General features: G+C 46.0%; 1 long non-coding RNA gene across 1 annotated transcript in view; it reads left to right on the forward strand.

Annotated features, from left to right (window-relative positions):
• Nucleotides 1-19,260, forward strand: part of LOC121037734 (uncharacterized) — a 36,780-nt gene extending 17,520 nt beyond the window's left edge. Inside the window, exons 3-4 of the long non-coding RNA XR_005793950.1 lie at nucleotides 15,976-16,141; nucleotides 19,150-19,260. This is a non-coding gene — a long non-coding RNA (uncharacterized LOC121037734). The remainder of the gene's footprint in view (nucleotides 1-15,975; nucleotides 16,142-19,149) is intronic.
• Nucleotides 19,261-25,310: the final 6,050 nt, after the last annotated feature.

Raw genomic sequence — 25,310 nt, forward strand, 5'->3', positions numbered from 1 at the left:
AAAAAAATTTTTTTTTTCAACATTTATTTATTTTTGGGACAGAGAGAGACAGAGCATGAACGGGGGAGGGGCAGAGAGAGAGGGAGACACAGAATCGGAAACAGGCTCCAGGCTCTGAGCCATCAGCCCAGAGCCCGACGCGGGGCTCGAACTCACGGACCGTGAGATCGTGACCTGGCTGAAGTCGGACGCTTAACCGACTGCGCCACCCAGGCGCCCCCCTTATGTTTTAAAGGAAAACGTGTTCTCTTTTCTGAAGGAGAAACATTTGATTTTTTTTTTCCCCCTTAAATTATGTAGATGGAGATATGTCTGCACTCGGATGGTCTCATGTCTACCAAGATGTCATTACTTATAGAAGAGCCTGGGATTTTCAAGAATAGTAACATGGCAATTTGTCTTTCAAATACTGTTTTACTTATAGCAGCAATAACAGGAAATGTGTACTATTTTTCAGTGTTATAATCTGATTCACCCTTTGATATAAACAGCTTTATCTCATCTCATTGTTTATATCACATTCCTATTCCTCTGGAAAGAACAATATTTTTCCCCTGAAAAGTAATATATTCTTGTCTAAGAATGGCTTAAATAAGTAACAGATGGTCTTTGTGTGTGTATGTGTGTGTATGTGTGTGTGTGTGTGTGTGTGTGTCCCCTACTCCCACTCATTCTCTGCATTTGAGCAGATATTAAAATCAGTATTTTACAAAACATCGCATGAGCCTGAAGTTATAGGTATGTTTCCAGCTTGGCTTCTTTTATTTATGTGATGGTGGTGTTGCTTGGAGAGTTTTAGAATATAGGCGACTGAATACATTTATTTGTGCTTATCAAATGGAATGTGCTTGAACAAATGTGCTTTCTGGTTCCTAGTGACCCAGGTTCACCAGGGGAAAGACGGACTGGAACGTTCAGTGGTGCCTTGTGACCGTGGCCATGCAACAGAGATCACTGGGCACCAGGTTCTTGCCATGCGACTTATTTTTTTTTTTTTTAATTTTTTTAACGTTTATTTATTTTTGAGACAGAGAGAGACAGAGCATGAACAGGGGAGGGGCAGAGAGAGAGGGAGACACAGAATCTGAAACAGGCTCCAGGCTCTGAGCTGTCAGCAAAGAGCCCGACGCGGGGCTCAAACTCACGGACCGTGAGATCATGACCTGGGCTGAAGTCGGACGCATAACTGACCGAGCCACCCAGGCGCCCCGCCATGCGACTTATTTATATCTCTGTTCTAATGTTAAAGTTGGTTCCGGTACCAGGAATGAATTTTTCTGGTCAACACAAAGTTTTGTTCCTTGACTCTGCTCAGGGGAAAGACATGACATTAGAAGCCAGTTTTCTATCATTGCCTCGCTAGCACGCTGTCCCGGGACCACCTCATGCTTGTTTTTCTATCCATAGACTGCAGAAAGCTTACCTACTGCAAAGGATGTTGTGACTGTAACATGAATTAATAGCTATGAAGATGCTGTAAAAAGTCAGAAGCATTTTAGGTCCCAAATATCATGTTTTAGATATTCAAGTCAAGTTACACATGTTTCATGTAAACTCTTTATCTATAACTCTGTGGTTGATAGGTCATAGGTTGATATGGTCAAATGACCTTTCCAAGGTATATTTTCTCTGCAATGGGAGTTTCAAGGAAGGAAACACACACATATGTAAGGTCATCACTGCAGACTTCTATAAGATGTCAGCCTAGAGCAGGGATTGGAGACAGTTCATTTCTGGTTCAGATGCACACTCTACGATCCTTGGGTCTAGCAGGTGCTTAAATGTATATTGAACGAAAATATGAATATTGTGGTAGATAAGCTGTCCTCAGTTCTTCTGTGAAAATCTTTGAATGTCAAAGGTGATACAGTTTTGTGCTCTCCAATTACTCGTTCTTATCGTCATTGAAATTCTTTTTTTTCCTTACCGGGTAGAAAGTTGAGGTGTGATCCCTCTTGTTGATATCTTCTCCTTGTCCCCTTGTTTTGTGGTCTGAAAAGCACGTGTTTTCATGTCATGACAAAGTTTGCACGTGATGATTGGAGACAGTCCGGAAAAATAAAGACATATGAAAAGGAAATAGCCACCCGTTTTCCCATATGTATCATAGGGACAGATCTCCAACGTATACTGGTAGTGTCTAGAAAAACCAAATCATGTAACAATATTTTATGTAACAATATTTATGTGACAGCAATTACGTAAGGAAAATATATGTGTGCACACAGATGACTGTGTTTCTATATGGGTATATCCATGGATATGAGTGACTAATAAAGATGGAAAGGCTAATTTATTTTATTTTTAGTTTTTAATGTTTATTTATTTTGAGAGAGAGAGAGAGAGAATCCCCAGCAGGCTCCCTACTGTCAGCACAGAGCCAGATGTGGGGCTCGAACTCATGAACCGTGAGACCATGACCTGAGGCAAAATAAAGAGTCGGTTGCTTAATGGATTGAGCCACCCAGTCACCCCTAGAGAGGCTATTTTAAAGGGACAGATTATGTCTGGAGAGCCAGTGGACAGGAGAAGTTCAGAGAGAGAAATCTTTGTGGGCAGGGATGTTTGGGAGCAGTTTCATGGAAAAGGTTGGGTTTGGGCAGAGCTTGAAGGATGGGTACAGTCTGATAAAGAGAAAGTTTGGGAAGCAGACCCCTGGTGAGGCACCGCACCTGGACAGAGCTGTGGAGGTGCGGTGTGAGGCATCGGTGTGGTGGTTGAGGGCGTATGACGAGTCTGATCCCTCACTGCGTGGATGACACAGAGTGAGCTTGGAAAGCAGGATCAGGGAGACTGGGCACTGGAAACTTCTAAGCAGGCTATCAGAATGAAGAACGAGGATCGTATGAAGACCAGTCAGATGGTGCTTGAAGTAGAACGAGCCAGAGCGGGGAGAGCCCGGAGACGGCGGCAGGACTGGGAAGGGACAGGGAAAGCCCAGGTATGCGGTGACCGATCTCAGCAGGAGGAGGACGCCACTGCAGGTAGGTGGAATAGAGAAGAGGAAGACGCCCTGAAAAGTCACAGGACTTGGTGCCTGATGAGATGCCGTCAGCCACACAGGAGAGGAAGAAGGTAAGGTAACAGTGACAAAGGTCACAACCTAAGTGACGGGCCTATTGACAGAAGTAGGAAGGACAGGCGCCGTGTTGTGTAACAAAAAGCCTGATTATCCTATTTCTTACTGGCAAAGATCCGAATGTCAGGAGTTGGTACGGGGCTTCAATTGTCAAGATTTCAGGCTGCTAGCCCTTGGAAGTGTGATACAAAATGCTGTGCTGTGGTATGTTGCCGCAAATTAGGTTATCGATTTGGTTTTGTCGAGAAATATAACATCTCAGAAACAGGCAGGCTGTTGGAAACGATACCCCACCGGCAGGTGTGGGTGCAACCGCGCGATTTCCTAGCGCGGGAACACACGGAGAGCTGACGGCGTTGAGCCCGGCACAAACAACATCGAAAGCAACGCTTTCCTTTGCAAAGCCCGCCAGCTAGCAAGTCGGTGTCCACCTGCCAGCCTCACCCTGCCCCGTGCAGTGATGATGCCCGTGGCAGTTCCGAGTGCCACATGGGGACAAAGAAGGCCCTCTCCATCCTTCTGGCAACGGGTTTCACAGGTAGACAAGAAGATCTCCATTTACTTTGGACTCAGGAACAGGGGGTTGTGACTAGAGGCTGTGATTTGCAGACTCAGGACAAAAGGGCAGCACCGGCGAGAGGGAGGCGGGGGTGACCCAAAGGCGAGTTCTGGAAATGTGCTTACTGGTGTCCTGGGGTGCTCCTTCCTTTTATCGCTCACCGGCCACGAGCGTCTGCAGACTCACACAGCTGTCCCTTCGTGGGAGGACTTGTGTTTGAGAACCTGGTGGGAGTTTGTGTTTTCCAGGCTATTTCCTTGGTCTGTGGCCTTTTGTGTTGTTCTATCATTTATTTAGCTGGGATTGTGGCAACGAAATATCTTTCGCTGATAAAATTAGTATACGCCATGACAAAGATACAAATTTAACATATTTGAATATTTAAAATATATTTAACGTTCAAATAATTAAATACATTTATTTTATTTTAAATATATTAAACATAGTACCAGGTTTAGCTCTAAAACACCTTAATAAAACTGTATGTTAGCACAGCTACGATCGCAAGAACTAATACATTTGTACAGTGAGAAGAACTAATGCATGTATTACTATTATATCATCTTTACGTAACCTTGTTCTTGGCCCTTTAAGAATGATGCTTAAAGTCATTAAGAAGCAAATCAGTTCCCTATCTTTTGATATTAATTGGTATTTCTGGCATTGGGAGTACAGGTCGGCAAGGGATCCGTCTCTGTTGTTAAAGTGAAGTTCGCCTGTTTTCTTAGCGTTTGAATCCTTTTTATCGGGTACCAGAAAGCGTGTGGTTTTGTTATCAACCCGTTCTGCCATTTCATCTAGACGCGATGGTGATTTTCTGCCACTATACCTGCAACGGCCATAAATGACGACCGTGACGCCCTGTTGTGGCCACTGGCTCAGAAGCCAACGCTGCCCAGAGCCTGAGCTGTCACGTGCTGGGTTCCGAGGCACGGAGGGGGCTCTAGACAGGGCTCTGTTCGCCCGCTCTCCCCCTCAAAGCTGCTCTCAGTAGAGCTTTTTTTCCGTTTTGTGTTTTTGTATCCAGATCAAGTTCGATCTCAGTTGGTGGCTTGAGGAAATACCAAAGCTCTTCTGTTCTGCTGAAACCGGGCCGTGAACTCGGACGCCACAGAGAGACTGTGCGTGCGTGGGGGTGTGGTGCACGGCCTGCAGGTGGGCCACAGCCACGCAGTGGGAATGGGTGCCCTGGGTGTGAGGGAGTCGCTCCCTTTTTCTGAAATGGCCTTTCTTCTTCCTGGTTGCCCTTGAGTGGCCTGGGGGAGGCCTGAGGAACTGACTTGTCAGCGTGGCCCCCCTGCAGGTCACAGGTGTGGAAGAGAGTGCAAAAGAGGTCACTCTTTTGCGTGTGTGACAGCCCTCACACACGCCTTCCTCTGAGGCTGCCGTGTCCTGGGCTTTTAAGAAAAGACCTGTGGCTTCAGACGTCAGCCAGGAGAGAGCGAACGGACCCCATCACGGACTCACTGATTTTCCACCGGCCAGTCTATGTGCCGCTCCGGCTGAAGACATTCTCCGCGGAACAGATGCCGAGGCCCCAGAATCCAGACAACTGGGTGATGTGCGAAAAACCAAAAATCTTCTCGGATAAAAAAACATTTCGGATGTGACAAACACCAGCAGTTGCAGAAAGTTTCAAGGTTGTCATCGACCATTTGCTCAACTCTTACAAAGATATTCAGGCGTCGTGCTGTATACAATCTGTCGCCATTGTCTATTTCTGGAAAAACCAGTCTAAGAGGATTAATGTACATTTGCTTTAATTACATATTAAACCATCTAAAAGTATAAAGGATTAATACCTAGACTCTAAATAGATATTCTTAGAAGGTAAACTCAAACTAATCCAATTAATCCAAAGATTCTAACCTAGAGTTATCACAGCTAATGGAATATGTATTTGGCCTACACAGCAATTTATCACGAGGTAGAACCACCATTAAATTCACTAATAGCTTTAGTTTTAAGCTACAAATTAAATGTATTCAAACTAATTAGGTATACAGCCTTTTCTTTTATTCATATTTTTTGTTGTTGATTACTAATTTTTCATCCTAAGGATCAAAATAATAGCATCACTCCTTCGCAATGCTTTCCTTCTGTTAAATAAACAATTTTCTGGTGTTATCTCAAACAACTATAATCTCCTCGCTTTTAGTGCTCTTTCCCAAATAAACGCAGGAAAGTCTCCTGTGTCCCTACGTGTTGAGAAGGGACTGTGTAATCCCTCAGAATGTTCACTTTGGCCATCACCGCCCAGGCATTTTGCTGTTCATCTTTCTTAAGAAAACAAGTCTTTCCTCTTGAAAGCTTGGGGCTTTAAAAATAACAACTACAAAGTGTTTTTATGTGGTAAATGCTCATCACAAATTATTATTTTTTTTGCCGAGTCCTACTGTGTCTCATCTTGAAGAACGGGAGGGGGGTGGTTGGCTCTGTGATCCGCCCATCCAGGGTCCGGTCATTTGCACTAAATTAACACTTCCTGGGGAGATTTGACTAATTCTCTACCAGATGACCCAGTTACTATGGCTATTCTTAAAAAAAAACAAGCCTCTCATGGGAAACACACCCCCGCTGGGCTGAAGCAGGAAGAAAAAGCTAAACTCTGTTTCAAATCTGGACCCTTTGACCCGTGAACTCACAACCCTCTTCCTGTAGGTTCTCTGAAAGCCCTCATGACCGAGATGTGACTCCCTCTGCAACGTATGAGCCCAAGCAGACGGAGGCCGGTTTTCAAGAAGCTGTTCTAGGATTATGCGATTACCAAGAAACCAAGAGAAATCCTACTATGGGACGTAAGGAAGTTTCATATGATTATGGCCAGTGATTCAACTATTCCTGTCCAAATTCTTCAGCTCTTTGAAATAGGATGACTTTGGCAGGGATCTTCTCGCAGCTAAGACTCACTGAAACAAGAGAAAGGGTAAACTGCAAGGGTGTGCACAAAGGCACGTGAACACCTACACGTACACAAGCCGCATAGCCCTATGCACCTGGGCTTTTGTTTGCCCCCCACCTGCTTTTCTTTACTGTTTTGGAGGCTGTGGAATTCTGGGCCAAGTGATGATTTGGTCTCCAACTGGTAAAAAGCCTAGTGCCTAGGCTTTTTAGAGAGAGTGAAGATCATACTTGAGAGGGTGTGCTGGGGCCCCAAGTATGTGTTGCCTTGGGAACAAGTTTTTCTTCACTCAGCCAATTGATAATGTCTCGAGGTTACCTCGGCTTCGGCGGGGAAACATCCACTCTCTTACCTGGGCCTTGCACTGAGGCAGGGACCAGTCTGGCACTCCCTGGGACAAGCTGGGAGCCCTGGGGGTACAATAGCATTCAAAAATCAAACAAAAAAAAAAAAAAAAAAAAAAAAAGAAAAGAAAGAAAAGAAAAGAAGAAAAATAGCTAACCAAACCGCTGAAATGGATGCTTATTGTTGTTCTAAACTGCCTAAGGAAGACATTTTAAGCAGATCATGAAGCCCAGAAAAAAAATTGATCAAGTTGACTCCAAGGAAAATTTAAATTCCATGCGAAAAAACTACGAAAGGTCGAAATACAAAAGAAGAACTGGAAACAAATACTGAAACGTCATTGAGAACAATTACTATTTGTGATATGCAAAGAGCTTTAAATGTCTGCAATAAAACATGCCCACAGAAAAGTGGATAAATCATAGAAGCGCATATTTCATACACTAAGAAGAATATCCAATATGAAATATGCTAAGTTTCAGAAAAATCAAATCCATACAAAAGAGATATTTTGACTTGGAAAGACAGATGCGACTATATAAATTTGACCACTCTCTACCGTGGCGGTGGTGGGGGGCAGGTTGGGGAAACAGGCAGTCTCATATGTTATTGATAGATGTGCAAATTAATGTAAGTCTGCTGAAGAATAATTTGGCAATATCTATTCTAATTTAAAATAGTCCCAGCTCTGAATGATTCTAGTGGTTCCAATTTTAGGAATGATCCTATACAAGCTCTGGTACGACCGCATAAACAAGAATATCGAAATCGCAGGAATTGTTTGTAATGATAAAGCATTCGAGTCGATCCAAACGCCTGTTATTGTGTAAAAAAATGTAAATACTTACATTGGGATGCTATACAGTCATTTGTAAAAGATACAGAGCTCCATACACTGATGTGAAAAGGACTTGAGAGGAAGCAGTAAGGGGGTGAGATCGGCTGGACGCGTGTCATGAGCCCCAGACTCTCTTCTTTTTGTCCCTGCTGTTCCCCGAAGGGCCCTGAGCGTCCAAGTGCCCTTCACATCTCATTTTCCTTTGCTTTAGATCCGGAGCTCGTTTCTTTCCTGGACTCCAGAATATTTATGGTCACTTTGTAGACAAGGGACCAGGCTAGCTAGTATAATAATCATTTAAACCTCTTCCAGGGAATTGGGGCGCCTGGGTGGCGCAGTCGGTTAAGCGTCCGACTTCAGCCAGGTCACAATCTCGCGGTCCGTGAGTTCGAGCCCCGCGTCAGGCTCTGGGCTGATGGCTCAGAGCCTGGAGCCTGTTTCCGATTCTGTGTCTCCCTCTCTCTCTGCCCCTCCCCCGTTCATGCTCTGTCTCTCTGTCCCAAAAATAAATAAACGTTGAAAAAAAAAAAAATTTAAACCTCTTCCAGGGAAGGTGGAAATGGATGTTAATGCTTAAAATATTACTCCTTTCTGGGGAATAGGTGCGCAAGGCCAAACCAAATGAGTTGATTAATTTAAAATATTTTAAGGCAAATATGTTAATTCTTACTGGTGAAAATGCTGGGATCATTGAACGAACGGCAGAATGAGTTTGTGGGCTGGAAAGAGGTGGCGGGAAGGAGAGCCCTGCCTCTGAAATGTTTAAAATTATGCCGATGTCGCAGAGGCATCGTTGCTTGGGTTTTGTACCGTCTACTTTTCTCACTCTGCGCGATGGCCCCATTAAATAGGCACACATGGCTGATTTGTAAAATTTTATTGTTTGAGTTAATATACAACAAAGTAGAGCTTTCGTTATCTTGGTCTATGCATTTTAACACGGGTATAGATTGTGTAACCATCACCTGCATCACCTACAGAACAATTGCACCTCTCCCCAAACTTTCCCGACCTACCGATTTCTAGTCACACCCACCGTCACCCCTGGCAACCACTGACCTGGGAGGTGCCATGACTATGTATTTTGTCCTTTTGAGAATGACAAGGAAGTGGAACCATACAGCGCAAAACCCTTCTGAGACCGGCTTCTTGTACCCAACTTAATGGCTTAATGGCCTTTGCACACGTTCATGGCTTTGAGATTCACCCAAGTTGTGTGTACCCCTGGGTCGTACCTTTTCATTGCTAAGTAGTATCCCATTGTGTGGATGTGCAAGAAGTGGTTTCCTGTTGGAGGACATCTGGATTGTTGTTAGTTGTTGACGATTATGGACAGACCTACTGTAAACATTTGTGTTCAAGTTTCTATGTGAAAATAACTTTCAGTTTCTCTAGCATAAATACCTAGGAGTGGGGTTGCTGGATGATATGGTTCAGTGTGTGTGATTTTATAAGAAATTGGGTCTTCGGAAATGCTATTGCTTTTTGAAATTCTGGTTTCCAATTGTTTGTTGCTAGTGTATAGAAATGCAAGTAAATTTTGTGTGTTGGTCTTATACCCTACAGTCTTACAAAATTCACTTTTTCATTCTAGGAGGCTTTTTTTCTTTAATTTTTAAAATTTTTTTTAAAATTTATTTTTGAGACAGAGAGAGAGCATGAGCAGGGGAGGGGCAGAGAGAGAGGGAGACACAGAAGCCAAAGCAGGCTCCAGGCTCCGAGCTGTCATCACAGAGCCCGACGTGGGGCTTGAACTCACCGAATTCATGAGATCATGCCCTGAGCCGAAGTTGGATGCTTAACCGACCGAGCCACCCAGGCACCCCTAGGAGGCTATTTTTTTAAAAAAGATTCCTTTGGGCGCCTGGGTGGCTCGGTCGGTTAAGCGTCCGACTTTGGTTCAGGTCATGATCTCGCGGTTTGTGAGTTCGAGCCCCACGACGGGCTCTGTGCTGACAGCTCAGAACCTGGAGCCTGCTTCGGCTTCTGTGTCTCCTCCTCTCTCTGCCCCTCCCCTGCTCATGCTCTGTCTCTCTCTGTCTCAAAAATAAATAAAACATTTAAAAAAAAATAAAAAAGATTCCTTGGAACTTTTAAAAAAGACAATCGTATCATCTGCAATTAGGGACAGTTTTTTTTCATTCCTTTAGAATCTGTATGCTTCGTAGTTCTTTTTCTTATGTTATTGGGCTGAATAGGCCCTCCAGGATGATGTTGAGTGGAGTAGTGAGAGAATGCACCCTCGACTTGTCCCCAGTCTTACGGGGAAAATAGTTGGTCTTTCATCATCAAGTACAATTTTAACTAAAGTTGTTCCTGATTGTTTGCTTGCTCTGGTTGTTGTCCTTTATCAGACATTCCCTTGTATTCCTAGTTTACTAAGAGGTTTTCTTTTTCTTTTTTCCCTGTGTTTAAGTTATGAATGGTTGTTGAATTTCGTCAAAATTTTTTTCTCCATCAATCGATATAATCATGTGGGGTGTGTGTGTGTGTGTGTGTGTGTGTGTGTGTGTGTGTGTTTAGACTTTTAATACAGTGCAGGTTGTACTGATTGAGTTTCAGATATTGAACCAACTTTGCATTCTTGAGATAAACCACAGTTGGTTGTAGTATTATTGTTTCCATATATTGTTGTATTTGATTTGGTAATTGTTAATCCCTTTGTTAATGAGGGATAGTGTGGTTTTCTCTCCCTGTAATACTTTTGTCTGGTTTGGGTGTCAGGGCAAGGCTGGTCTGTTGGACTGTTTCCAGGTTTGGCTATTACAAATAGTCTTTCTACGAAAGGTGTTTGTATGTGCATCTGGGGTACATATGTATGAGTTTCTATTGGGTACAGAGAGTATCATTGCTACTCCACAGGATTGTCTTACTTTTTCTAATCATAGTAAAAACAAGGAAAAAGAAAAGAAAGACCTGATCTGCCACAAAAGAGTGCAGGGCATATTATTTAAAGTCTAAAACCAGTAAAAGTATTCTACGGTGACAGAGGTCAGGATGGTGTTAATCTTTGGAAAGGAGGGTGTTTGCGATATTCTATTTGTTGGTCTCGTGGCGTTTGCATAGATGTGGTTTTGCTTTGTGAAAATCCATTGGGCTGCACGCTTGCGATTCGTGTGCTTTTCATTAGGTTGGTTACACTTTAATAAAGAAGTTTATTTAAAGAATCAACAACAAGGGGCGCCTGGGTGGCGCAGTCGGTTAAGCGTCCGACTTCAGCCAGGTCACGATCTCGCGCTCCGTGAGTTCGAGCCCCGCGTCGGGCTCTGGGCTGATGGCTCGGAGCCTGGAGCCTGTTTCCGATTCTGTGTCTCCCTCTCTCTCTGCCCCTCCCCCGTTCATGTTCTGTCTCTCTCTGTCCCAAAAATAAATAAACATTGAAAAAAAAAATTAAAAAAAAAAGAATCAACAACAATCTACACTCAGTGTCAAGAGGCTGTTTATATGTTAAGTTTTCACATTCGTAAACTGGGAAAGGTAGTGGTACCTACTTCATTGTTCTTTCGTGATGGTTAGAAAAGAAAATGTCTGTAAAGCGCTAAGCCCAATGGTTGACATACAGAAAAGTACCGTAGAGGTAATGGACACTATTATTATCTTTATTTGGTAGGACCTTATGGTACCAACCTGGAGAAAAATCACTGAAACACACGTACTGAAACTCTATTATGGACCACTCAGTACATGATACGGTCAAAAGCAAAGTGCCGTGGGATGTCAGACACCCTGGTTTTAGGTGAAATGACTCCACTTCAATGGAATTGAAAAAAAACTACATTCTGCGGGACAGTATTTTTTTTTCAAGTGTTTTGTGAAAAAGTGCCTCCTGGTCAAAAAACATGGGAAAGCATATCTACTGTAGTCACCCTGTTGTAGCTTGCTAGGGTTGCTGTAAGAGACTACCACAAACTGGGTGGCTCGAACAACAGTTTCTTTATTGTCTCAAGAGTGCCAGGGGCTGGAAGTGTAAGATCAAGGGGTCGGGAGTGTTGGTTTCCTTTCAGGGCTGTGGGGGAACGATCCATTTGAGCCCTCTCTCTTTGGCTGGTCGATGGCCCTCTTCATGGTCCTACGGTGTTCTCCCTCCATGGGTGTCTGTGTCCAAATTTCTCCTTTTTATAGGGACAGCAGCCATATTAGATTATGACCCATTCCAATCACCTCATCTTAACTAATTACACCGGCAATGGCCTTGTTGACAAAACAAAACAGGTCACAATGTGAGGTCCTGGGAGGTAGGATTTCAACATGTGACTTTGGGAGGGAGGATATAATTCAACCCTCACGCACGCTTACCCTGAGATCCCCAGTGTATGGATTCACAAAATAATTGGAAAAATTCCGTCCTCGTTCTGTCCTCAATCGCTCCGCCACGTGCATCGGTACTGTTGATGCCCAGCCAATGTCTGTTCTACCTTTCTTCCTTTGGAAGAAAACCACACTCTCGTCCAGGAGGCTAACACGCTTACAAGTCCACACTCGCTTTAGCCGGAGGTGAACATGTGATCCCGTTCTGGCCAACGCGATTTAAGTGGGAGTCTTCTGAGTAAAATTTTTGGTAATACCGAGAGCTAGCAAGAGAATTTGCCCTTCACCCATCTGCCTGGAACAGAGTCCCGAGGCCGGGAAGCGGAGTAATCACCTTGGACCGTGAAGGTCAAGGGCCTCCCTGGAAGGATGAGGCAGGAAAGTGCCTGACTCACCCGGCCAGTGGCTGGCCCAGCCCGGGTTGGTGTCATGTGAGAGAACTGCCCCCCTTTCCTCGTGCTTCTGCAACCTGATTCTGTTCCATGAGGCCGAAGGCAACATCCTGGAGACACCATATACGCGTCTCTCTGCACGTCCCTTAGGACCAGTGTTCTCAGCAGAGGCTGATTTAACCAGAAAGGGTCTTGTTCATCTTCTTCCTAATACTTTTTAGAGAACAATACGTCATGGTGTTCCTAATCGTTTCTCTAATGAAGACACCAAAATTAAGTGACTTGTTCATTGTAAACAGTGGCAGATAGATACAGAGTCTACACGTGCTGACGTTCAGCCCTGTCACCTTTTACCCCGCTGTGGGGTCGCTTTGCATTATGTCCCTTCCTGGAATGTCAGTATCCTTACTTACAAAGTACTGGAAGAAAATGGACCCTAATTCCCCGTAGAGTTAATGTAAGCACAACACTCCGTGACACACACAAAGTTAGTAAACTCTTAAGAATAATATAAATGTAAGGGATTATTTTCTTCATCTTTATCAGTATTTCTAGTGGAAAATCAACAAATGCATGGTGACTTGAATTGATGTCATTTCTCCTTGTTGGGCAAGAGAGAATTAGTAAAATATGTTAGCTTTTTAAAAAAAAATTTTTTTTTAACCTTTATTCACTTTTGAGCAACAGAGAGAGACGAGCATGAGCAGGGGAGGGACAGTGAGGGGGACACAGAATCCAAAGCAGCCTCCAGGCTCTGAGCTGTCAGCACAGAGCCCGACACGGGGCTCAAACCCTCAAACCGTGAGATCATGACCTGAGCTGAAGTCAGAGGCTCAACCGACGGAGCCGCCCCGGCATCCCTGTTAGCTTTTGATTTAAAAATATTGATGGAAAAAAATATACACACTGATGGAAATTCTATCACGTGGCCAAGGATGCAAAAGTCAACAAGACAGAGGAACGGCTTGCCCTCATGGGTGTTACAGCCCAGAGGTGGAGATGACGTGAATCAATACTTACTGAATCGTCCGTGCGGGAAATCGTAAATTACGTTTTACGGTACGGCGTCCCTGAGACTCTTAGGCAAAGCTGAGAAGCGTGCAGGTCACGGTCTCCCCACACAACCCAGAGCTCCTTGTTGTTAACAGCTTAAGGACAATGAAAATCTCACGGCCAAGCAATTCCAGGAAATCTAGGATGTGCTTTGACAGTTTAGAAATCGGGCTTCCCTTGTCAGAGAGGACCCGTCTGTTCTGAGAGCAGTTCCTCCAAAATGAACATTTTCTTAATGTAGGTTTACTCCCAGATAGTCACACATGTGTTTGAAAACCAGACATATCTGGGTCGACTTTTGTTGCATTTTGTCTCCCCCTCCATATTCTGTAAGTTTCTCATGATCTTCCGAGAGGTGGGTCCTGCTTGAAAACTCTGATGTTTCCTCGACTTGCCGAAAGTTCGGGTTTTTTCTTTTTTCTTTTTTTCATACTGGAAGACTAGAATTGAAATGTATGTGATCAGGGATGATGGCATTAAGGAATTTAATGAATTACAGAAGTATTCTATTAAGGAATAAGAGATCACTCTTACAAACCGTGAATTAATTTTTATGAATTAGGTCCAAAGAGCTTAAGTAAAACACAGCTAATATTTCATGAGTAATTTCAGCCCTCTTTAATAGTACAAATCTCTAGTGTGTAATATTTAGGTAATGATTATCATAAAATAGACATCTTTTGAGGGCAATTATGTGTTCTCAATACTTCTTTATGAGGGACCTGGGAGGAGGATGTCATTACATCTGACAGTATATTTGTCTCCCCTAATGTTCATGATATTCTGACGGAGGAACAGTTATCTTACTATAGATGTGTATATTTTTGGAAGCACCGAATACTGATTCATGCCACTAAACCTGTTCAGACACGAAAGGCAGCTCCCAGCAGCCAAGCGGGGACTGTTTCTAGGCATGCAGAGTCTGTTGATGAAAACAACACGACATTTGCAGATGAAACGCCCCTGGGGGTGGGTGCCAGCCAGAGAGAGGGAGCTGGGTGGGAATGGGGAGCTGGGCTCCCGAGGGGGACAAAGTGACATCGCCTCTACAGACCAACGTGAGGATTTGGGGGCTGATGTTTTGGAGAAGATTGGAAAGGACTGAGGAAGGCCCCCAGGACAGTGAGCCAAAGACCTCCATGTGTTCCTTTTTTTTTTTTTTTTAAACTCTTCTTTTCGGACTAATTTTAACATGGAGGTTATGATAATCCCTGTCTTTGCTATGATGTTTTCAGGTGTTCACAACCCTTTTGGAATATTTTTTTTGAACCCCCTAATATTCTGTAGGGAAAGGAATAGTCTAGTTTTCCTCATTTATGGGATTGAGAACCGAGACTCAAAATGTCATCCAGTTAGTATATCACAAAACTGTAACCCAGAATCTTAAAATAGGCGTCCAACAGCCAGTCTGTCATCAGATGACAGGACGGTATCTGGCACATCCCACAGACTCCCAGGGATCAGCTCCCATCGCAAGCTCTAGGCTTTGTGGCTCCCACCTCAGCTACCATGTCTCAAAGCCTGAGGGGTCAGATCATAAAAGTTCTTGGGTCATCTCATGGTTCAGAACTATTCTAGATTCTTCTGATGAAACTATTAAGTCCATTACCCAGGTATGAAAGAAAGAAAAAAAAAAAAAAACCACAGGAATGAATTTGGGTTTTGTTTTGTGTTGTCTCTTGCACTTTATAATTCAGTAAAGAAGGCAGGTAGCATCTGGAAAATGAAATACTTAATCTTCTCATCTCCATCATAGTCAGGAGGAGTTTTGGAACATAGTTCTGGGCCAATGAGATGCAGCAGTAAGTTTCTAGGGAGAACCATACTTTTCTGGTAAACAGTAGAAACCCAAGAAAAGAAAACCCTACATTCTCCACGGTTTGGATTTGACGGCTGGAGGCACGGCAGCCTTCTTGTGATTCTGAAGCTGCAGTCATCAGCAAAGGTCAAGGGAGTTAGACAGACAGCCGCCCAAGTGTAGAGTCAAGGCTAGTGGCCACTGACTTCTGCAGTGAGTCTGTTTACTGAGGTTACTCTTGGTCAGGCATTCTGGTTTTTTTTTTGTTTTTGTTTTTTTTGTTTTTTTGTTTTTTTGTTTTTAATGTTTATTTATTTTTTTGAGACAGAGAGAGACAGAGCATGAATGGGGGAGGGGCAGAGAGAGAGGGAGACACAGAATCGGAAGCAGGCTCCAGGCTCTGAGCCATCAGCCCAGAGCCTGACGTGGGGCTCGAACTCACGAACCGTGAGATCGTGACCTGAGCTGAAGTCGGACGCTCAACCGACTGAACCACCCAGGCGCCCCAGGCATTCTGTTTTTAACGGACACGTGCACAGATTTATTTCCTAAACATTCATTTCTTTGATGATAAAGTGATATGCCAGAAAAGAACGGAGAAATATCAAATAAACGGTATATATTTCAGACAGGCACTTAAAGTACTTTTCTAAACTCCAAAAAACTGTCCAGAATTCAACTCTTTCTTTCTTCTGTTTTAGATTCAAACGGATTTAATCATTTCACAGTTGCCCAGTGACCACATTGCTATTCACTGTGGTAGTGTGCCTCATTCAGTGTTTGAACCCGAATCTGCTCGTGACGATACAAGACGGAGGCTTTTTTTCTTTTTTCTTTTAGAGAGCGAGAGAGGAAAAAAACCCACAGGTGAGCAGGGGAGAGGCAGAGAGGGAGAGAGAATCCCAAGTAGGATCCGCACTGTCAGTGCAGAGCCCGATGCGGGGCTCGATCATCCTACGACCTGGGGATCATGATCTGAGCCCAAATCAGGAGTCAGATGGTCAACCAACTGAGCCACTCAGGTGCCCCCAAAGATGGAGGTTTTCTGCCTTAGGGCCACCCGGTTGAAATCATACAGTTTTCGTTCCTTATGTATAGTAAAAATCTGTAGGCACTTTATTCGGTAACCTGTGTTTGTCACAGGTTCCTGAGTCAGGGGATACGATGAGACCCCACAGACAGGACTCGGGGTCATAAACTAGTACCCCCCCGGAGGTGCACAGTGCCCCAGACCGCTCCCTTCCAAAGTCCCAATTCCCTGTTTCTAGGGGTTTCCTGGGCTGTTTCACAGGGAATCTAGGGGGTTCGTGGGTGTCTGTTTCACAGCAGATCTAAGGGGTTCCTGGGGTGTCTGTTTCACAGCCGATCTAAGGGGTTCCTGGGGTGTCTGTTTCACAGCCGATCTAAGGGGTTCCTGCGGTGTCTGTTTCACAGCCAATCTAAGGGGTTCCTGGGGTGTGTCACAGTGGGTCCAGAGCAGTCCTTTGTGCCCTTCCCCTGACCCTCCGCTTCGTTGTACTCATGTCAGTACCTGCAGTGTCATAAAGCTCTGCCTGCAGCAGGGTCCCGGACCCTGGGAGCCTCTGTCTTTGCACAAGGCGCCGTCTCCCCACCTGTGCCGCGCTCCCTGGGGCCTGGGGGCCACAACCAGGCTGACTTCCAAGCCCAAGTGGGGTGATAGCCTCTGTCATCTCTACTCCAACACGAGTCCAGGCCCACACCGGGAGCTACTTGGCATTTAGAACAACGTCTGCAAATAACAAAGAGCACATGAGATTTAGAATGATTTTTCAAATACATTTTTTAATGTTTATTTATTTTGAGAGTGGGGAGGGGCAGAGAGAGGGAGACAGAGAATCCCAAGCAGGCTCCGCGCTGCCCAGCATAGGGCATAGGAGATCATGACCTGAGCCGAAATCAAGAGTTTGATGCTGAACATCCTTAAGGGACTGAGCCACCCAGGCGCAATTGTTCACGGCTGAACTGAAGCCCGCACTTATCAAACACAAATACTACATCCTGGGCTTATGTCGCTTCGCGGTTATAGGTGTCAAACGCTGTTTTTATCCCTCTCTAAGTGTTCACGTTGAATGACAGGACTGGAGTAGCTCAAACTGTTATTTATACCATTTTCGTTCTCATGGTTTATGCCAAAGCTCCCGTTTAAATGCCGGAATATTTAGAAACTCAGGGACTGGGGATATGGGCTGCCTCTGCAGTGAGCTCCAACTGTCCCAAATTCTTAGGAAGTTACTCCAGAACCTTCTGTGTGGTACTTGTTTTCTGCGTACCAGGACTGTATAACTGGGGGGGTTCTCGGACCCTTTGTTTGTTAAAGGATGCGTCATAAAATGTGCTAATTTGAAGCTTACACGTTTTACTAAAACTCAAGGGTGGCTACAGTAATCGCTTAGAACTTGGGCAACAAAAGGTTTCTTTCTGGGAGGAACATTCTCATTGCCAACATTGTTTAGCTTTGCACGGTGATAACTGAAAACAGACGTTAAGTTGGTTTTATTATTGTTTTCACATTCGCTGGAGATAATACATCTTCTGCGCCCGGCAGGGGAAGGGAGGGGAGGGGCAGGGAGAGACAGCCAGCCACTTTGCCCCTAGGCAAGTCACTGCGGCTGCTGAGTTAGCCCGAGGTCAAGGCCGTGTGAGCAGAGAGAGAAAAGAGTGTGGTTTTCCCAGGATTTTGTTGGGCATCTGAGAACATTGGTTCTGTCTTGCAGCCTTGTCTGTGAAAGCCTATCTTCCTTATTGGTTAAGCAGCATGAAGTCAGGGTGTTTGGGACCTTTGAGCCCAAACCATCCAACAGGATGAGGCCGGGCGTGCTGGCCCTGCCTGTCTCACCCCTGCCCAGCTCTCCCGGCTCCTGTCTGTCCCTGCTGGGTGCATGCGGGTCAGCACTATAGACAAAGCACAGGGCTCTCTTGCCCTCTGCCTCCCTGTGGGGGTTAGCGTGGGAGCACGGTGTGATTTGGGAGGCGAGGAGGGGAGGAACTTCCTCCCTTTGCCGTCCTGATGCCCCACCCTCCAGGGCCCCAGCTCCTGCCCCGGAGCATTAACATTGGGGTCTTGCTCAGCTCTGCTGACACCATCGCCTCCCCTTTCTTCCGGCCTGGGGTGGGGGCCTCCCGCACTGTGTAGGCCCCAGGGTGTTTGGGCATCCCTGGAGGTCACCCGTAAGCCAGCCCACACCTTCCAAACAATTCCCCCATTCAATGTGTTTCACCCACACCTTCCTCTTGTGTTGCTGGAACCCTGCCTGATGCTCCTTTTTCAGTGGGCTTTTATCATGTTCAAAGACCCTAATTAGAATCCTAATAGTTTTCTAAGTCTCTGTGACTTTTAACCCGAAGTCCGATTCCTGGAGAACTTTAGCTTTTCTCTGACTTCATTCTAAATTCTCTCTAACAGCTTGTCACCCATTTCTGCTATAGGTCCTTCCCTCTACCGTCTCCGAAATGGCTCTCTTTTGGCAGTCTGGTTCTGGGGGTAGGGTGGGGGGTCGCTGGGAACACGGAAGAGACAAGGCACCTAGAAAGTGTTATGGGGCGCCTGGGTGGCGCAGTCGGTTAAGCGTCCGACTTCAGCCAGGTCACGATCTTGCGGTCCGTGAGTTCGAGCCCCACGTCGGGCTCTGGGCTGATGGCTCAGAGCCTGGAGCCTGTTTCCGATTCTGTGTCTCCCTCTCTCTCTCTGTCCCTCCCCCGTTCATGCTCTGTCTCTCTCTGTACCAAAAATAAATAAAAAACGTTGAAAATAAAAAAAATAAATAAAAAAAAAAAAAAGAAAGTGTTAGAGTTCTTTCGTCTTCATCCAAATAAAAGTAACTTTTTTTGCTGCTGCTTTTCTCCAGTCTCTTTAGACCTTCCCATGGAGCCCAGTCTTGCCCGGGAAGAGGCTGCACACTGGAATCAAACTGTGGACACGGGGGTGTGCAGGTGGCCAGAGCTGGGGGAGCTGCTTAAAAACATCTTCTTTGACTTACTGTTAGTGGACTCTTGGGCCCCGCAACCCTGTAGATGCGGACAGTCCTTTTCTTGTGGGCCTCCGGGTTTTTCTTTTCTGGGGCTTACTCCATCTTGGACAGCTGTGCAAAGATACCTAGAACTATCAGCCTTCGGAAAGCTGTGCCAGTGTGCTGGGGTCGCCTGAACAAAGTGCCAAGGACCGGAGAGGGGGGCGGGGGTTTCAACAACACATTTTCATTTCCTCAGGGTCCCAGAGGGTCTTGGTCCCTTTGGACTGCTCGTCAGAATACCACAGACTGGGGGGCTTAAGCAGCAGACACTTTCCCTCCCAGTTATGGAGGCTGTGCTCCCCGGGGAGAGCTGTCTTCCGGGTTCACAGATGGCCACCCTCTTGCTGTGCCCACCGGTGGCAGCCCGGGCCCCACCTCCCAGTCTTTTCTAGGTCAGTCTCTACTGCCTTGATTCGCCCCAATTCCTCCACCACGTTTCTTACTAGGTAGCTATATAATTTCAGTTCTCGGTGCATTTTGTCTTAAAGAGGCAATTTCCCTTACTAGCCAAATGAGCAGTTTCAACAGCAATTTAAGAGGAAATTCAATTGATTTCATTACACAAAGGCAGATAATATGGTCTATATAAGAGGCTTTTGCAGAAAAGCATTTTGGCAGCAGAATTTTTTTTTTCCCCCCAAAAGAAATCTTACTTGGAGCTTCGCTGAGGCGAACGGAAAGTAGGAGCTGTTTCCTTTCCGGCTGGGGTGGGGGTATTGGGGTGGAGGGTTGGAAGAATGGCGTTCCAAGAGTCAGGCTTTGAGGCCCCGCCCTCCGTGTGAAAGGCACTGGACATCCATGCTCTAAGGTGGTTGTTAACGTCCTCCCGGCAGATTGGCCAGTGTGGGACAGAAACACTGATTAAGGGTGACCAGAGGTCGGTCTTGGAGAGGGGGGTGATAATCCATCATTGAATAAGATGATGGGGTCAAGAGCATTCTTGGTAAGGTTGTGTCTACAACGTAATAAGCTGTCAAAGTGGAACAGATTTAGTAGGGGCAAGTGGAAGGCGTCTGTCTCACTGTGCTGGGGTTATACTGGTGAAGTCAAGTGGGGTATGGAGACTATGTTTCCCTTTTATACGTAACAAAAACAAAGACGTTTCGGGGTGCCAATGATTAACTCCCCATGCTAGTAAGTAAATAATTTATTGGTGAAGGAAAAGCATTAGTACTGACTTTTGTCTCCAATCTGAACAATACATATTTAGAAACGCTACATTGTTAAAAGGCATATTTCTGGAGTAACATTCATTTCAATGACATTTTGTGCTATGAGCGTATATTTTGGGGACTTTTATCTTTTTAAGTTAATAGGCTATCTGTAGCACAGTTTCGGTTTTACAGGAAAATGGAGCAGGAAGTAGAGTTCCAGTATATCCCTGAAGTAGAGTTCCAGTATATCCCCTCTCATGCTCTCCCCCACTTGGGTTAGTTTCCTCTGTTTGTAACATCTTGCATTAGCGTGGTTTATCTGATATAGTCGACGAGACCATATTGACCTAGCCTCACAACCCAAAGTGCATAGTTTACAGAAGGGTTCTGCTTTGTGTTTTACATTATTGGGGTTCAGACAAATGTATAGCTACATGTACCCACCATTTCAGCCTTGCACAGAATTGTTGCCCTTTCCTAAAGAGCTCCGTATTTCACCTATCCACCCTTCACCCTGCCCCCTGCACCCTGGGAAACACTCCTTTTCTCTGCCCCCACAGTGTGACCATTCCCAGAATGCCGTCCAGTTGGGATCAGGTAACATACAGCCTTTTCAGATTTGTTTTGTTTCCTACAGCAACATGCATTTAAGGTTCCTTCATGCCTTTTTGAGGCTTGATAGCTCATTTCTTTGTCTTGATAAATAATATTTCATTATCTGGATTGCTCGTTTATCCATTCACGAAGTACTGAAGGACACTTGCTTGTTTCCACGTTTTGGCAATTACGAATAAAGCTGCTATTCACGGTCAGGTTTTTGTGTGAACACAAGCTTTCAAATCATTTTGGAAAGTACCAGTGAGCACACAGTCTGGATCGTATGGCAAGAGTGTGTTTTTAGTTTTCTAAGAAACTGCCAAACTCTTTTCCAAAGTGGTTATTAATTTTTTTTAAAACTTTTTTTTGTTTTCATACAGCCTTGGTCTCAACATTTTGGTAGTCAGGTGCTCGTACCATTTGTGAGTTTTCTCTTAGTTCTCTCGCCTATATTTTGCTTTAAAAAAAAGAGATCTTAAGAATACACACATTTTTATTTTAATTTTTTATAAAAAGAAAAATCCAAGAATTAATTTTGCCTCCATGTACTAGTTTCTCAGAGGTATTACATAAATTTAAAGTCAATGTTAAAAGTTAATTTTTAACACGGTGTTTCAAAAGCACTTTCCAGATTGCTTGAAAGCACTTCCTATTTGTATTTTTTTCTTTTGCTCAACATACTTAGTTCAGGAAAGACCACGATAGTAACAATTTCCAGTCATTTGTGATTAATACGACTGTCAAAACTAAGCCCACGGAGTTATAATTTGGTGGCTGAAACTGAGTCTAGACCTCAGGACCGGAGCTTTGTATTTCGCTGCTGTATCAACTAAATTCCCTGGCTTTCCAAAAAGGAAGATATCAGAGGTATGTATATATTTTGTTGCAATGCCCTACTCCAGATCAGAGAAGTTCCATTACAGTCTGATAAAGTGTTATCAGGGCAGAGGAAAACAGGACAACCAGGAAATTTGAATGATGAGATTAGCTGCACATCTGAGGCCATTTCTACCGATTAGCTGTCTTTGAAAACTGCTTTAATGATCGGGAATCTCCTCTCCTTGATCAGTGAAAGTGATTTCTGCTCTGCTTCGAAGGAGGTGACTGTGAGTGGGCCCACAGACGCCAGGACTCAGCAGTTAATGAACTGTGTTTGTACCAAGGAAAAAGAGAAACCTTTTCGCTGCCTGGTGAACCTTTTGGAGGGTTCCAGGGATTTAAAGATTGCTCTTTGCTAGAAACCATTACCATACCTAGGGGGGAAAATACCTGATTTTTTCATGGGAAGTTCAGGCCTGATGGTGATAACATGTAAAAAAAAAAAAAAAAAATCCAGCTCTTTGTTCTATGCAGGAAAAATACACTTAAAAATTAATCATAGGGGCGCCTGGGTGGCTCAGTCGGTTGAGTGACCAACTTCAGCTCAGGTCATGATCTCACTGTCGGTGAGTTCAAGTCCCGCATCGGGCTCTGTGCTGATGGCTCAGAGCCTGGAGGCTGGACCCTGCTTCGGATTCTGTGTCTCCCTCTCTCTCTGCCCCTCCCCCGCTCGTTCTCTCTCTCTCTCTCTCTCTCTCTCTCTAAAATTAATAGTAAACATTTAAAATAATAATAATAGGGGCGCCTGGGTGGCTCAGTCGGTTAAGCGTCCAACTTCAGCTCAGGTCACGATCTCATGGTCCGTGAGTTCGAGCCCCGCGTCGGGCTCTGGGCTGATGGCTCAGAGCCTGGAGCCTGCTTTGGATTCTGTGTCTCCCTCTCTCTCTGACCCTCCCCCACTCACGCTCTGTCTCTCTCTGTCTCAAGAATAAGTAAACATTAAAAAAAATTAAAAATCAATTGTATATCATCAGGTCTAATGCTCTAATTTAGTGAAAGGCTAGAAGATACCCAGTAGAGCCATAGGATTGGGACTTTTTAAGTGTCTGAGTCCAATAAGAAAAGCAGATAGAACCCTGTGATACAAGACGGGCTGTGAAAAGGCATCACGGAGCGACTTCGCCATCTGGAAACTGGATTAGTTCCTCTGTTTTTGAGTCTTCTGCTTTGAGGATTCAGATTTTACCCGCACTTCACGTTTCTTGGAATGTAGGTAGAGGAGCGGGGAGTGGGGTTCTTAGGCCAGGCGTTCTCTGTGGAGGTGTGGGTGCGTGGAGAGAGGGTACCTTTTCACCTGTTGGCTCCCCACCGCTGGCTGGGTTGCACCGGAGAGTGTGAGTGGGTGTTTCATGGACACCCTCTGAATTCCGCGGAAGAACCCATGATCATTGTCTAGAAAGTGCATTTTATTTTTTTTATTTTATTTATTTTTTTTAATTTTTTTTTTCAACGTTTATTTATTTTTGGGACAGAGAGAGACAGAGCATGAACGGGGGAGGGGCAGAGAGAGAGGGAGACACAGAAGTGGAAACAGGCTCCAGGCTCCGAGCCATCAGCCCAGAGCCCGACGCGGGGCTCGAACTCACGGACCGAGATCGTGACCTGGCTGAAGTCGGACGCTTAACCGACTGCGCCACCCAGGCGCCCCTAGAAAGTGCATTTTAAAGCATGCCTGGGGACAGAAGGGCATAATCGTTTCCCCAGAAGGCTTCGAAGGAAGCCCCCTGGAACCACTGGTAACAGCTACAGCCTTTCGGCGTCTTTCCCTTCCGTTTCAGGGCCGCGAATGCACGCGCTTTGATCCAGTGTCAAGTGTATACGGTAACTCTCTCCCCCGAGCAGCCCCCTTTTATGTCCTTTTCAGGCAGCCCGTGGGCCGGAGAGCCGAGGTGGCCGGCATTTATCTGTTCAAAGTGGCACCTCTAGCTGAAGCTCATTAAGTCTGGGCTCACACACGGGCCACACAAAGGCAAAGCCTTGCAGGTTCCGTCTCCCTTGATACAGATTTGCCACCATTGTTCCAGGTACCGCCGGAGAGAGCTGATTTCCATATGTATGGAGCCACGATATGCGTTCTCCTGCCTGTTACACTGTCACCTAATGTATTTTTAGAAATATATAATCTCAAGAAGACGCAAGATGAGGCAGGAAATCTTAAAGCGGCAACATTGGAACATTCCCTGCCACTCGAAGAATGTTAATTAAAAGATACCTCATTCCACTTATTTTAATTGCCAAGCAACACTTGATTCCCCCCCCCCCCCCACACACACATACACAAATTTCCTTTCCTTTCCACAAACTGCTTCGGTGCACAGCCTGTTTTCCCTTTCTCTAGGTGTGTGTCTAATGGGGACTACAGCCCCGCCAGTGTGGGGGACGGTGGAAGGACCCTGGCAATGATCTGTAGCGTCAGGGTCTTTCTCTGCTCCCAGTCGCGCGGCCCGGATGCCGAACATGTGGTTGTCAGAGAAACACAAGGAACATATTATTGGATCCGTCATAATTAGGCATTGCTGATATGTGCCAAAGGTTTAGAGCCTCATCAGAAGGTTCTTATCCCAGGCGCTTCTGCGGGGGGATGAGTGGAGGCGCCAACAAAGGGGGTCCTGACGCCCGCTCTGCGCGGGAACAAAGAGGGACCACGCAGAGGGCCTTCCTTAGGTGTGTGTGCGAGCTCTAGTGTCTTCTTTCCCAGTCAAGCGATTCCAGCGGCAGCAGGGGACGGACAAGGCCCCGGTGTCCCGGGAAGCTCGGAGCCCTCCTGGTCCCGACGGCTCCCGGAGTCTGAGTCTCCGCAGGCCCAGTGCGGACTCGGGCCGCGTGGCCGCGGGGCCGACTGGGTGTGTCCGGCCGGGCCCGTCGCAGGTAGCCCTCGGTCCCCTTCATCGGTGCCTGGTCGCCCCGCCCCGCCGGGCAGGTAGCCTGGCCCTTGGCGGCCGGGCCAGGGGCTGCGGGCAACCCGAGCGCGGCGTCCGCGGCTGTTTTGACACAGCGGTGCGCGCTGTTTCCCGAGTCTCCGGCGGCGCAGGTGACACAATGTGCGGCCGGTATCTGGGCCGGCCACTCGCTCGCGGGCCCCGCGGGGAGTGCGGGCCCGGCCTGCGAGGGTTCCCGGCGAAGCTGTCAAAACAAACGGGCCGATTCGTCGAGCGGGCTCCCCGGCCTTTGAGTTGGGGCCGCCCCGGCCGCCCTGCTCCTCGGCCTCCCGGGTTCATTAGCGGCCAGGTACTAGTTGGCTCAGCCGGGAGGCTGAGCTCTTCTCCCCAGGCCCTCCTCCTCCCTCCCTCCTCCTCCTCCTCCCTCCTCCTCCTCCTCCCTCCCTCCCTCCTCCTCCCTCCTTTCCTGCTCCTCCTCCTCCCTTGTTTCCTCCTC

Source organism: Herpailurus yagouaroundi, unplaced genomic scaffold, assembly GCF_014898765.1.
Source record: "Herpailurus yagouaroundi ecotype Mexico unplaced genomic scaffold, PumYag 164, whole genome shotgun sequence".
In the NCBI taxonomy this organism is placed as follows: Eukaryota; Metazoa; Chordata; class Mammalia; order Carnivora; family Felidae; genus Herpailurus; species Herpailurus yagouaroundi.